This window comes from Neopelma chrysocephalum, unplaced genomic scaffold (genome assembly GCF_003984885.1).
Source record: "Neopelma chrysocephalum unplaced genomic scaffold, ASM398488v2 Primary Assembly neopelma1_96778, whole genome shotgun sequence".
NCBI lineage: Eukaryota > Metazoa > Chordata > Aves > Passeriformes > Pipridae > Neopelma > Neopelma chrysocephalum.
In genome coordinates, this window is record NW_020925422.1 from 1,881,611 (window position 1) to 1,893,296 (window position 11,686).

The window sequence follows — 11,686 nt, forward strand, 5'->3', positions numbered from 1 at the left end:
AGTGTGATCCTGCATGAGGAAGCTTTTGGGGACTTTGGGATTTTCTCACTGTTATGAAATAAAAATAAAATTCCAAAATCTGAATGATATTGTGGCAATCTCATAAGTGGATTACATTAATCACTTATCAGCAAGGGATAACAATTCTTGAGCAAAAGCAGAACCCTGAGTTCATCCTTATTCATCACTCTGAGACCAAAAAAGTCCTGCATGAGGAAGCTTTCGAGGACTCGGAATTTTCTCATTGCTATGAAATAAAATTAAGATGCCAAAGTCTGAATGAGGTCATGGGAATCTCATAAGTGGATTACATTTATCATTTACCAGCAAGGGATGATAATTCTTGAGTGAAAGTAGAACTCTAAGTTCATCCTTATTTATCACTCTGAGATAAAAGGAATAATAGCTGTGAATATCAGAAATATACATGAAGTTTTTGGAAAGGTTATGTAAAATGTCCACTGAAAATGCAACGGAATTACAAAGCTAGAGACTGGTTTTGCACTGACTCTTTAACTTACAACAAATTTCTGTTGGCTCACCACAGTGATAACTGGGAGAGATTTTCTCATTAAGCTAAAGCTATGTGCACTGCACATCAGAATATAGGAATGCAGCTTAATGATTCTTTCATTTCTAAAAATAGTGCTCTAATTTTGAAACATAACTTAACACAAAAAAAAGTTTTTTAAATTCCTGAGCAATAATTTCTTCCATCTTGATCATCTTAAAAATCCAATTAACAAAAAATTAAAGTTATCGGGTCCCTGAATGAGCTAATACAGCAAATACCCTTTCCTGGGGGGAGGGCAATGGTAAGATGAACTTAAAAAACAGCACCCATCAGGAGGAGATCACCATTTCCCTCACACAGTACATTCTCTTCACTCCAACAATCCCATCACCCCAATGCCAGCAGCAAAGCAAGCAGCTTTCTGCAGGTGGTTTGCCCAGCAGAGGATAAGGAAGGTAGGTCAGAGGAAGGTTTGCTTCTAGCAGCCGTGTCCATCCCACTGGCATGGTAAGCAAAACCTTCTGCATGCGTTGGTGTTCTACACCCACAAGAGGCACAGCATTTCAGATTCAGAGCTTCATGCCTTGGTTCAGCCAAGAGCTACAAACACGGCATAAGCAGCCCTTGTCTTAGTCACCTGACTGGAGAAGAGCTTAGATCAGATGGCATCCAGGGACCCTTTCCAATTCAAGTTACTCTATGATCATAAAAAAGCTGGTGTGAGAAAGCTGTTAAGAAAAGAGAAGGAAAAACACCTCAGCTCCCCACACACATCATACAAAATGTAACTATTTCCTCTTCCAACAGTGATGGCAGTACCCACCCTCAATATTTAGTGGAGACAGCAACATACAAAAAACCTACCGGTTTGCCAGTTCTTTGAAGAGTGTTAGTTAAAGCATTCTGCTAATATTAGCCTGGGAAAGTCCTAGAGAAAGAGCTTTTACCCTGTGCTTCCTCACCCAGCTTTGGTGGGAACTTTTTCAGATATTACTCTTGGTTGTCCTTTTAAAACTGTTTTTCCTAATTTAAATGTATTTAGTTTAAGGTGTCATATTTGCAATTTCCAAAGCAACAAGATTTCAAACATCATCAAAGTCCCATCAGAACAGACACTACATAAATTCATGGTAACAGTAACACTTTTGTCAAGAACTGCAACTCACTTATTAGAATAAATAAAAAAAAAATTAAAAATCCACAAATGTGGATTAACCATATGTTAGGAAAATAAAGATATACATATTCTGTATGTTTTAAATCTTCCATTACGTTTTTATCTTTTCCTCCTCCTTTTATTTAAAAGAACCCTTCTTTTACCCAGACTATAAGTTCTTGCCCACCCAAATACCCAACAAGTTTTGAGCAAAATATGTTCCTTTTAAAAAAAAATTCTGAATGACTACCACAAGAGGAATGATCAGAACCTTATGTACAAAAGTGAAAACACTTGCAGAGAAATAAAATTATTTAACCAAATCAATATAGGCACCAAACCTATATCTCCTAGATACTGAACCAACACCATAACCACATACATACAGAAAGACAGTTCTCCCCCTGATACACATCCCCAAAAAGGAAAAAATAAAGCAACAGCGAGTTAATGTTAGGTAGTTGCTCAAATGATCTTGGCCAAGATGTCCAAGTTTTGTAAACTCCATGGGACTGCTGTGCCGGTGTTTTCCTGACCTGTGCTCATCTCTTAGAGTTGAAAGTTTGAAAACTAAATTCAGTAGAGATGCTCCTGATGCACAAAAAGGGTGCCACAGAGGAACAGAAGAGTTTAATTAGTTGAAAAAAGAAATTACCACAAAAAGGATTCAGTCAAAATTCCACGGATGTGCTGCTCAGCTGTCACATTAACTCAGACTTTTAATGAAGTGTCTCACTCCCTACACTCACATTTTTCTCAGATGGGTGACAAGGTGATCATCTTCTAAAAGAAAGTAATTTTTACGGAAGTGCTCATGAGAAGGAAAGAACTAAGTAATGCTTAATTGCTGGCTTATGAGCAAGATTTGAGGGAGCCAATAAATAGTCCAAGAACAGGCTGGACAGCATAGGGGGAAGGTACCTGTCTAAAAAAACATATTTAAAAACTTTAAAGTTTTGGTTTTAATTGGCTAATCATCAGAGAACATTTCCTTTCACTAGGCAATGGGAAAAACAGAAGCTTCCAATGTGGTTTACCTCACCTAGGCTATTTATTGTTTTAAATACTACTAATACATTTCCCTCGCTAGTTTTCTTGACGATGTACAAAACCCCACTGCTTATCAACAGACAGTTACTTACAGAGGCTTATTGGATGATGGAAACTTCTCCTGATAAGTATTTGCAGTTAGACAGAAAACACCACAGGAAACGCAATAGACCAGGTGAGACGCCACTTGCCTAGCAGCATCTCCATAGAAACAGATCTCCTTAGAAACAGAACTGCACCTCCATTTCTCCTCTCTTGTCAAGATGGACTGTCTCCAGCAGAAAGAGGTCTAGTGGACAAACACGCTGTTATGATCCTAGAGCATCTTCAGCTAAGTCCTCTGTCATTGACATCTGTTGTGTACCCATTATGCTGCTCCTGGATTTATTTCTTCAGAATTAGGACAGGCATTATCATCATGTGCCTGCATACGTGAAAGCATCCAATAAAGATGTTTCCCTAGGCCCCTTCAGTAAAGCAATAAACACAAAGCCCTTTCAGAAGAACACCAATGCATGCACCAGAAACAGCAAAATACTATCACACTGCTCTTAGTAGCTGATTTATCAAATCAATCATTACTATGAAGCAAAACCAACCAATCTCTTTTTCAGAAACCTTTAACCCCGATGCAATATGTATTACAGGCCATCTATCAGAAATATATGAGCCTTCAGTGGGTTGTGTGCTAGCTCTCTCATTAAGTAGGAATCTTCACCTTCTATGAAACCAGAAAAACACATTTAAAAATGCATTACTGGCACATTATGGCTTCACTTAAACCTATGGTAATAGGATCTTGTTCAAAGTTAAGCTTTAATTAATCAAGCTGCATTGCCTATAGATGACATGTATTAAACTATTTGAAACAGCTCTAATATCTTCTAATTATTTCTATTTTTGAGCATAAGAGAAAAGGTCTGATTCTCACAATCTCATGTAAATCCAGAGCAGCTATAATCAATAAAAGACATTGCACATGCCAAGGGAAAAATGCTGAATCTGGTCTGAAGTATCTAGGCCATGAGATGTAAGCAAAAAGTTTTAGCCCTCTGCTTGATTTTTCCTTCATTTTGTCTATGTGAAGACTATGAAGTTTATTTTTTTTTTTTAACATGAGCATTACTTTTGGATATTAACCCTGAACTCACATTATGTGCTGCAATATTACAGAACCAACATGGTGTGTATTTTCCTAGTCATCTTTTCTGTATTTTGGATTAGTTTTTCCCGATTTTGTTTGCCATAAACAATACCACACACTGACACAACTTAAGGCCAAACAATTTAAAAGCATTGCAAGAGACTACCCACACTGTTAAAAATACAAAACAAGCAGCTCAACAGGAGAGATTCCATTTCTTTGTACCCTCGTGACTTTTATGCCAGCTCTAGTGCCATTAAGCACTGCTTATAAAAAGAAATGTTAACCACATTTCAAAGACACACATAATCTTCATATTGAAGGCTTCTTAAGCTAAAGAATGTAGGCATTGCATATGAATGTGGCTTAAAATCAGAAGCCAACTCCTGGTCCAATTAAAACCCATTCAAATCTCATATGCAAAGAATTCAGGTTTCTGGTTAGGGTTGCTATTTAGATGACACAAACTTTAGCCTTAAAATTAGCAGTCCCTGAATTCAAGAGATTATGAAGTATTTACATCCATATAGAGCAAACAAAATGTTCAGATCACGATGTTTGTACCTTCAAAAATCCACACCCACTTTCCCTGCCCCAAAAGATGATGGACTACAAGATTTTCACTACAATTATCCACCATGGCACCACATCCAGCATGACAAAATGTCTTCTAAAGCATTAGCTCCTATGTTTTAAATACATGAAGGCAGTTCTAACAAATTATAAAAATGGGAATGCATTTATACTCTTCCAAACATGTAAGGAATTGTAAACTTATCATAAACAAGGGATTGAGAATTAAATTAACATCTTAAGAAATTGTGAAAAGGATTTTATAGTAAGTAACCAAAAAGGGATATGCTAAAAAGCTTTGGCATTTCTCCCTCTTCACACAACAAAACTATCTTTTCTGTCTACCTAGATATACCAAATCCCCTTCACAGCATTCTTACATTTTGTAACTAAAGGTCTAATCTGTGAATACCTTTATTTTGATAGCCATCCAAAAGGCTGGCTTTCCATCTGCTAAAAGACAGCATAGTAGCCAGAAAATTTGCTACTTTAAGTGAGGATAATGCATTAGCATAAGATAAAAGTATCTTTCAAGCTACAATCAGAAATGTCCAAGAAAACTTAGACCAATGAATGACATCATTCATAGTACACAGCCAAACTTGAGCCATCATTAATTTTGTAGAAATCTATTTGGCCTAAAAGCTCATAGATATCTCAGTCTCGGGAAGACAAGCTATCTTTCACTCACGATACACTCACAACATCCACCCAAGGTACATTAAAACACTAAATGTACTGGTTTTGCAGTTTTCTGTGATATTCCATTATCACTCACTGAACACTTCATTTTTCAGTATAAATATGCACAAATGCCCATAATTCAACAATAACTGTTTCCCTTCACTCCTGAACCGCACTTCTGGGCAGTCTACCCTGCCCCTTCTCCCCACAGCATTAGAGAAAAAGGTAAACATACACCTCACTTTTGGTTTGATAGCACAAAGGAGAAAAAACACATTCTATGTCACCATCAGTTTTTGGAAAGCATAGCCATCACGTGCTTGTTTCTGACATGGGCTGCAAAGGCAGGTGCAGCTGGTCCAGATTTAACAGCAATGCAGCAGAACCTGGAGTACTGTGACTGGGATATTTTGCAAGGGCAAGTTAGTCAGGACCCCATGGGCCATGGCTGCAGAGCAGACACAAACCTGCAGCCACCTGGGTGTCCTCTTATCAGCTGGTGTAACACGATGCACGCCAAAGACAGGAAAAACGCTACATGGCTGATCTGCCCTACACCCACATTAGCTCACTCTTAATATATGCAGAGTCAGGCAAACACCTCTGGCTTCTAGTTCCTCAGCAGCTATGAAAACAGCCAGCTGTGCAATGCACTCTCTAAAGCAAACTGCAATTCCACAGCCCAAAAATCTACAACAGGGGAAAGCAAAAAGGATGTTGCAGTTTTCCAGCCTAGGCCCATGGTTCCACCTCTCTTAAAACGCAGGTTTATGACCGGCAATAAAACAAGTCTTGGTAAATTGCTTCTCTTAACACTGATCCTTACAGAAGGCAGATGCAGCACATTCGGCTGCACCGACCACGACTGTGATTCAGGCACTCATTGTTATCAAACTGCTTTTCCGGAAAGAAAAGATCAAGACGCCTTCCCTTTCCTAAAAGCAGAACGTGACGGTAGCAGATGTCACCTCCCCCTCAGCCCAGGGATGGAGAGCACGCCCCATGGCGAGGATGGGGAGATCCAGGCCCCGCTGGGTTCCCTGCTGCAAATCGGGACGAGGCCAATCCCGGCAGCATCTCTCGGCGGAAAGGGATGCTGCGACCGTCCTGCTGCGACGGCGACCACTCGATCGGCGGATGCAAAATCCCCACGTTCCCCCCTTCATTTATCCTTTATCTTTTCACCATAGAAAAGGTGGGGGGAGGGGGAGAAGGGGGAGAACAGACTGAAAAAAAACCCAACAGCAAACCAGTGCATTGGGGTACGCACATCCCACGTAAAATGATGGAACGGATAAAACGAGGGAGAGCACGCAATCCCCCGCCGGAGGCTGGGATGGAGGCGCTCACGGCCGCGCTGGCGCCGCTCCCGCAGCCCGGGGCAGGTGCAGCGCTGGCCCGCTCGCCGGGGGATGCCGCACGCCCAGGCAGGGGACAAGGAACGCCGCAGCCCCGCAACCCCCGCCGCCGAGAGGGGCAGCCAGGCGGACAGGGCTGGGCACCCACCTCCAGGCCCGCTGCCTCCCCGACACCCAGCGCCGCGGGAGAAACACGGCCGGACCCGCTCCCGGACCCCCCTCCCGGCCGCGTCCCCTCCGCACCTGGAGCGGGTCCGCGCCGCCTCCTCAGCAGGCAGGGCGGCTCCGGTGGGGGCGGCAGCGCAGCGCAGGGCGGAAAGCCCGGCAGCCGGCCGCTCCTCCCGCGGCCACCATCTTCCTCCTCCTCCTCCTCCGGCCCCGCCGCCAGCACCGCCCGGGCCGGCCCCTCCCGCCGCACCGCCCTGCCGCGTCAGCGAGCCCGCCCGCGCCGCTCCCACCTCCCCCCTCCCTCTCTCCGGCACGGCAGGAGGGGGCGCAGCCTCGGGATTGCTGGGCAAGCTGCGGGAGCCGGTGCAGCCTCTCCTCCCTGAGGCCCCTGATCGTGCACGACCTCCAGGGAGATTTACTGCCGCGCAATAAAGGGCTTACCAGTGTCCCTTTCCCCCACTTGCTCCCGTGTTCACATATACAAACACAGCATTTGACCTTAATTTGCATCTACAGTCCAGGCTGTAACACCAATTGTATCTTGTGTCTTCTCCAGGCTACTGCTCCCTGTGTGTAACTGCCACAATGATTCCACACATGCAAACAAAACCTAAATTCCTCAAGCTGGTGTCTTGCATTTTGTGATATTTAAAACAATATGGCTGGACAGTCAAAACCAAAATAAACTATCAGAAGAAATACACTTTTTATCACAGACAGATTGATATCTAACCAGTTTTTCATAAAAAAATTTAAAAAAGGCTAGGGGACTTTAAAATGCCTAACAACCAATGCAAAATTGTAGTGTTGGCAACCTAAATCGGTACATTTTGACAGTATTGTGAATTTATCTCTTCAGATACCCTGATAAACATCTGCAAAGTGTTTAGGCAAATCCCACCGCAAACTATCGTAAGTATTCAACATATAAAGGCTTCTAACTAATTACTATGACAACTTGGTGTTAGTTTGGAATATAATTCTGGTTTTTCCTTTCCAGTGGACAGACACTTTTTAGTTCTTGATAATAGGGTAACACCTATTACCCTATTATTCTATGTTTCAGCCACTCTGTGTGCACAGCTGCACCTTTAAATCCTAGCCGAAATGCCACAGTGTTGTCCAAATGAAGACTTTGAAAATGAGAGTATGAAAAAAAGTTGAAAAGAAGGAAGAACTGAAGAAAGCACAAGTGATTTATTCCTTAGACAGCTGCTACCAAAATCCATTCCTCTGTCATTAATACATTGCAATACTTTGCTTCTTTCCCTCCTGTGCTAATAGTTTCTATCCATCAACATCTTTCTATAGTATCCCGGAGAAATCTTCCAACCTGATAACATTTGTAGCAAAAATAAGAAAACCCAGAGGAGACCTCTGTTCTCTTCTTTTCTATGGCCTGAGCATATGGCCCTGATTTGGCCCTAGGTTACCAGAACTTATGGTGTATAGAAGGTGCATGACAGATTTTCAAAACTATTGATTCTTAGAGAGTTACATTACATAAAACACTTTACTTGTAATTAAGTTCCTTCTCCCTGATCTCCCTCTCAAAATAACGAATTTAGGCCTGAATGTGATCTAAATTTACCCTGCATTAAGGGGGAGGTTTGCCCAGATGACCTCTAGAGGTCCCTCCCGACTTATCTTATTCTGTTACAGTCTTACTATTTCAAAAGACTATCAAAAGCAGTCTCAATCACTCCTAGATTATATTCAAGAAAAGTTCCTTGCCCTAATTGCATTTTTCTCCCAGAACTCCACCTTACCTCATTTGTTTCACAGCTCATGAAGACAGGTCTTCTAGCCCATAAGTTGTCTGTGAATCTGAAGAGATGCTGCTGCTAATGCAACAGTATTAATATTGTTAATGCTGCATTAGCATTGACCTTCAGGCTCTTACTTGTTTTCAACCTGACCATCATTACTGAGTCAGTTTTAAATATGTTAAATTAAAACCAACTGAAAAACTAGTATGAGAAGCACCAAGACTAGTCTGTAACATATATAAAATTAAGTACTGCTACAGATGAATCAATATAGTCTGCTGGATATTAAATTTTAACCTTGTAAGGGTGGCAGTTTTTTAAGTCGCTGTGGTAATCTGTAACAAACATCTATTAGCCACCTTCTAGCATATTCAGACACACTTGCTCGATAAAAAATTCTATTTACACTGAGCCAACTTTTTCATTTATATAGGGGTTTTTTTCCCCCCTGTATTTCAATTTAAAGACAAGTATTTGTATCGTTCGATGTGTGGCTTTTGAGGCTTGGCACAACCCCAGCAACAAAGACATACTTACCTCATAGAAACATGTAAACAGGCCTTTCTTCCCATTTGGGTCATTTGGCACAAGCTGCTGTGTGAGCATCAGCAAAGTATCTCTTCAGGGAAGGACCAGGCCCAGGTTTCAAATGCACATCTCGTTAGCTGGGCCTGGATGTTTCAAAGGCAAAGAAGTTATACTGAAGCTTTCTCTTTTCAGGAAAAAAATCACTATGCTCTCCAGAGTACATTAATTGGATTCAGCATGTCTACATTCTGCCTCTATTTATATACCCATCAGCCTAGATAAAAGCCTTGGCTGTGGCAGTTCAGACACTCTTTTTCCTACGTTAGTCTACTAATCTTGTATGTGTTTTCAGGAATTGGACTTGCAACGATTCTAGGTGTGTGTGACTTGTTATTTTCAGCCCTGGGCCAAAGGCAAAACTGCTCTTGTAGGCTGAAAAAAACAGTTCAATCTTGACATTTTTAAGGTCAGATAACTCAAGACCCATGAGAGACAGAACTGAATGCTTTTTACAATCTGAAAGCTCAGGATTACAGCTTTCTTATTGCAGAAAGCATTAATCTCTGACTCTAGTGGTGTATGCATTACCTGTTGCTAGAAGAGAGGCTGTTTCAGATGTGCTTGTTAGTACTGAATTAGGTGGGTTTCAGAAATAAAAATGTTTTCAAATTCTGATACTGGATCACTGAACTAATGGAAGGCAATTTTCTGAATAAAATCTTCCAGACTCAACCATCTTATCAAATTAGAGGACTGGGCAATCACCAACCATAGGAAGTTCAACAAGAGAAAGTGTTGATTCTGCACCTGGGATGGGGCAACCCTGGATGTACCTACAGGTGGGGAATGAGATGCTGGAAAGCAGTGCTGGGAAAGGGACCTGGGGGTCCTGCTCGGTGGCAAGTTGAATATGAGTCAACAGTGCCCTGGCAGCCAGGAGGACCAACCTGTCCTGGCAGGCATCAGGCAAAGCATTGGCTGAGGGAGGTGATTGTCCCACTCTGCTCTTCACTGGGGCAGCCTCACCTTGAATATTGTGGCAGTTTTGGGTGCCACAGTATAAGAAAGATTCTAAGTTCTTAGAGAGTGTCCAAAGGAGGGCAATGAAGATGGTGAAGGGCCTTGAGGGGAAGCCGTATGAGGAGCAGCTGAGGTCACTTGGTGTGTTCAGCCTGGAGGAGACTGAGGGGAGTTCTCATTGCAGTCCACAACTTCCTTGTGAGGGAAAGAGGAGGGGCGGGACCTGATCTCCTTTCTATGGTGACCAGAACCTGAGGGAATGGCCTGAAGTTGTGTCAGGGGAGGTCTAGGTTGGACTTTTAAGGTTTTTCACCCAGAGGGTGGTTGGGCAGTGGAACAGGTTCCCCAGAGAAGTGATCACAGCACCAAAACTGACAGAGTTCAAGAAGCATTTGGACAATACCCTCAGGCACATGGTGTGACTCTTGGGGAGGGTCTTGTGCAGGGCTAAGGGTTGGACTCAATGACCCTTGTGGGTTACTTCCAATTTGGCATATTCTGTGATCCTGTGATTCTTCTTTACTAGCTTGGTCTGAAACAGCTAAGTCAGAAGCATGGAATCAGATCTATGTTTTTCAAGTGCAAAACTCACCAGTTTTGTCAACCATTCTGATTTCCCATATAAAAAACATATAAAATTTCACTGTGTCTGCATCCAATCTTATGACACACAACCAAGATAGTCTCTAATGAATTGAAACTCAACACCAATTAAAGTTTTCTAGTACTGTTTCAGACATCAGTCATTGCTCCCAGAAAGTTTAATGGAGAGTTCTGCAAATCTTTTTTGATGATTTCCATCACTTCATTGGCCAAATTTTGGAGCAGGTATCCCTTATACTAGAATAGAAATCTTCACTTCTGTTAGGTTGTAATTATTGTATCCTGACCACCCACAGCCTGTAAAAACAGACTGTCCCTTTTCTAATCTGAGGGGACAGTGTATCACTAGTTATGCCTTGAAGTCTTTATTTGTTGGAAGGACCATGTACTAAATATTGAACAAATCCAGATTCATCTTCGTAGGGGGAACACATTAAAAGAGACATACTGGACTGTGTGATTTTGCTTCATCTGCAGTTCATCTTTCCATTACAGAGCAGTTTCAGAGCTGTCTCAGACAGAAGGATGTAAGCAAGTTTAAAGCCTGATTTGGAGATGGCAACAGTGGCATGTGGTTTGGAAGGCTGGAAGAAGCGTAGGACTTGGCAAGGTTAGTGCTTGTTCCATCTGTTGGTGAGGTGGGTAATGCCCCTTATCAAAGATGCTTGCAGGGAGGAGGGACAGTAGGGACTGTAGCTTGCTCTATAGAACGTGAAAAAAAACAAGTAACTCTGTAATTAGTGAAGTGACTAGATTTTGTTCAGAGGGGGATTTTTTGTCATTTCAGCAACAAGCCAAATGGTGCCTTCACTGGTGGGCTTGTTCCTGAAGTCAAGTACTTCTGGAACTGCATGCAGTGCCATAGAAATCAGTCATGGCATCAGACCAACTGCTTGGCAAAACCAAGCTAGAATTAGGCTCAGGTCCAGTTTTTTAATCTATAGTGTTGTGGTTTAGGAATGGTATTCCCCAATTTAGTGTTCCCACTGAAACACTCCAAACTATGCACAGGTTGCTCACTCCATCTCCCTCTCTCCCTGTGGGTGGCTGGAGCGGAGAACTGGAGGCACAAAAGATCACGGGTTGAAATACAATTTACTGGAAACAGCAATGAAACGA

At 42.2% G+C, this 11,686-nt stretch overlaps 1 protein-coding gene across 4 annotated transcripts in view; it reads right to left on the minus strand.

Annotated features, from left to right (window-relative positions):
• The window catches only part of APBA1 (amyloid beta precursor protein binding family A member 1), an 84,746-nt gene extending 77,914 nt beyond the window's left edge, over positions 1–6,832 (minus strand). For 2 of the 4 annotated variants that reach the window (XM_027709407.1, XM_027709404.1), the window contains exon 1: positions 6,723–6,832. The gene's annotated coding sequence lies outside the window, so the exon portion shown is untranslated. Of the gene's footprint in view, positions 1–1,151; positions 1,219–6,722 lie in introns of those variants that run through there. The other 2 variants (XM_027709406.1, XM_027709405.1) reach the window with 2 other exon arrangements.
• Positions 6,833–11,686: the final 4,854 nt, after the last annotated feature.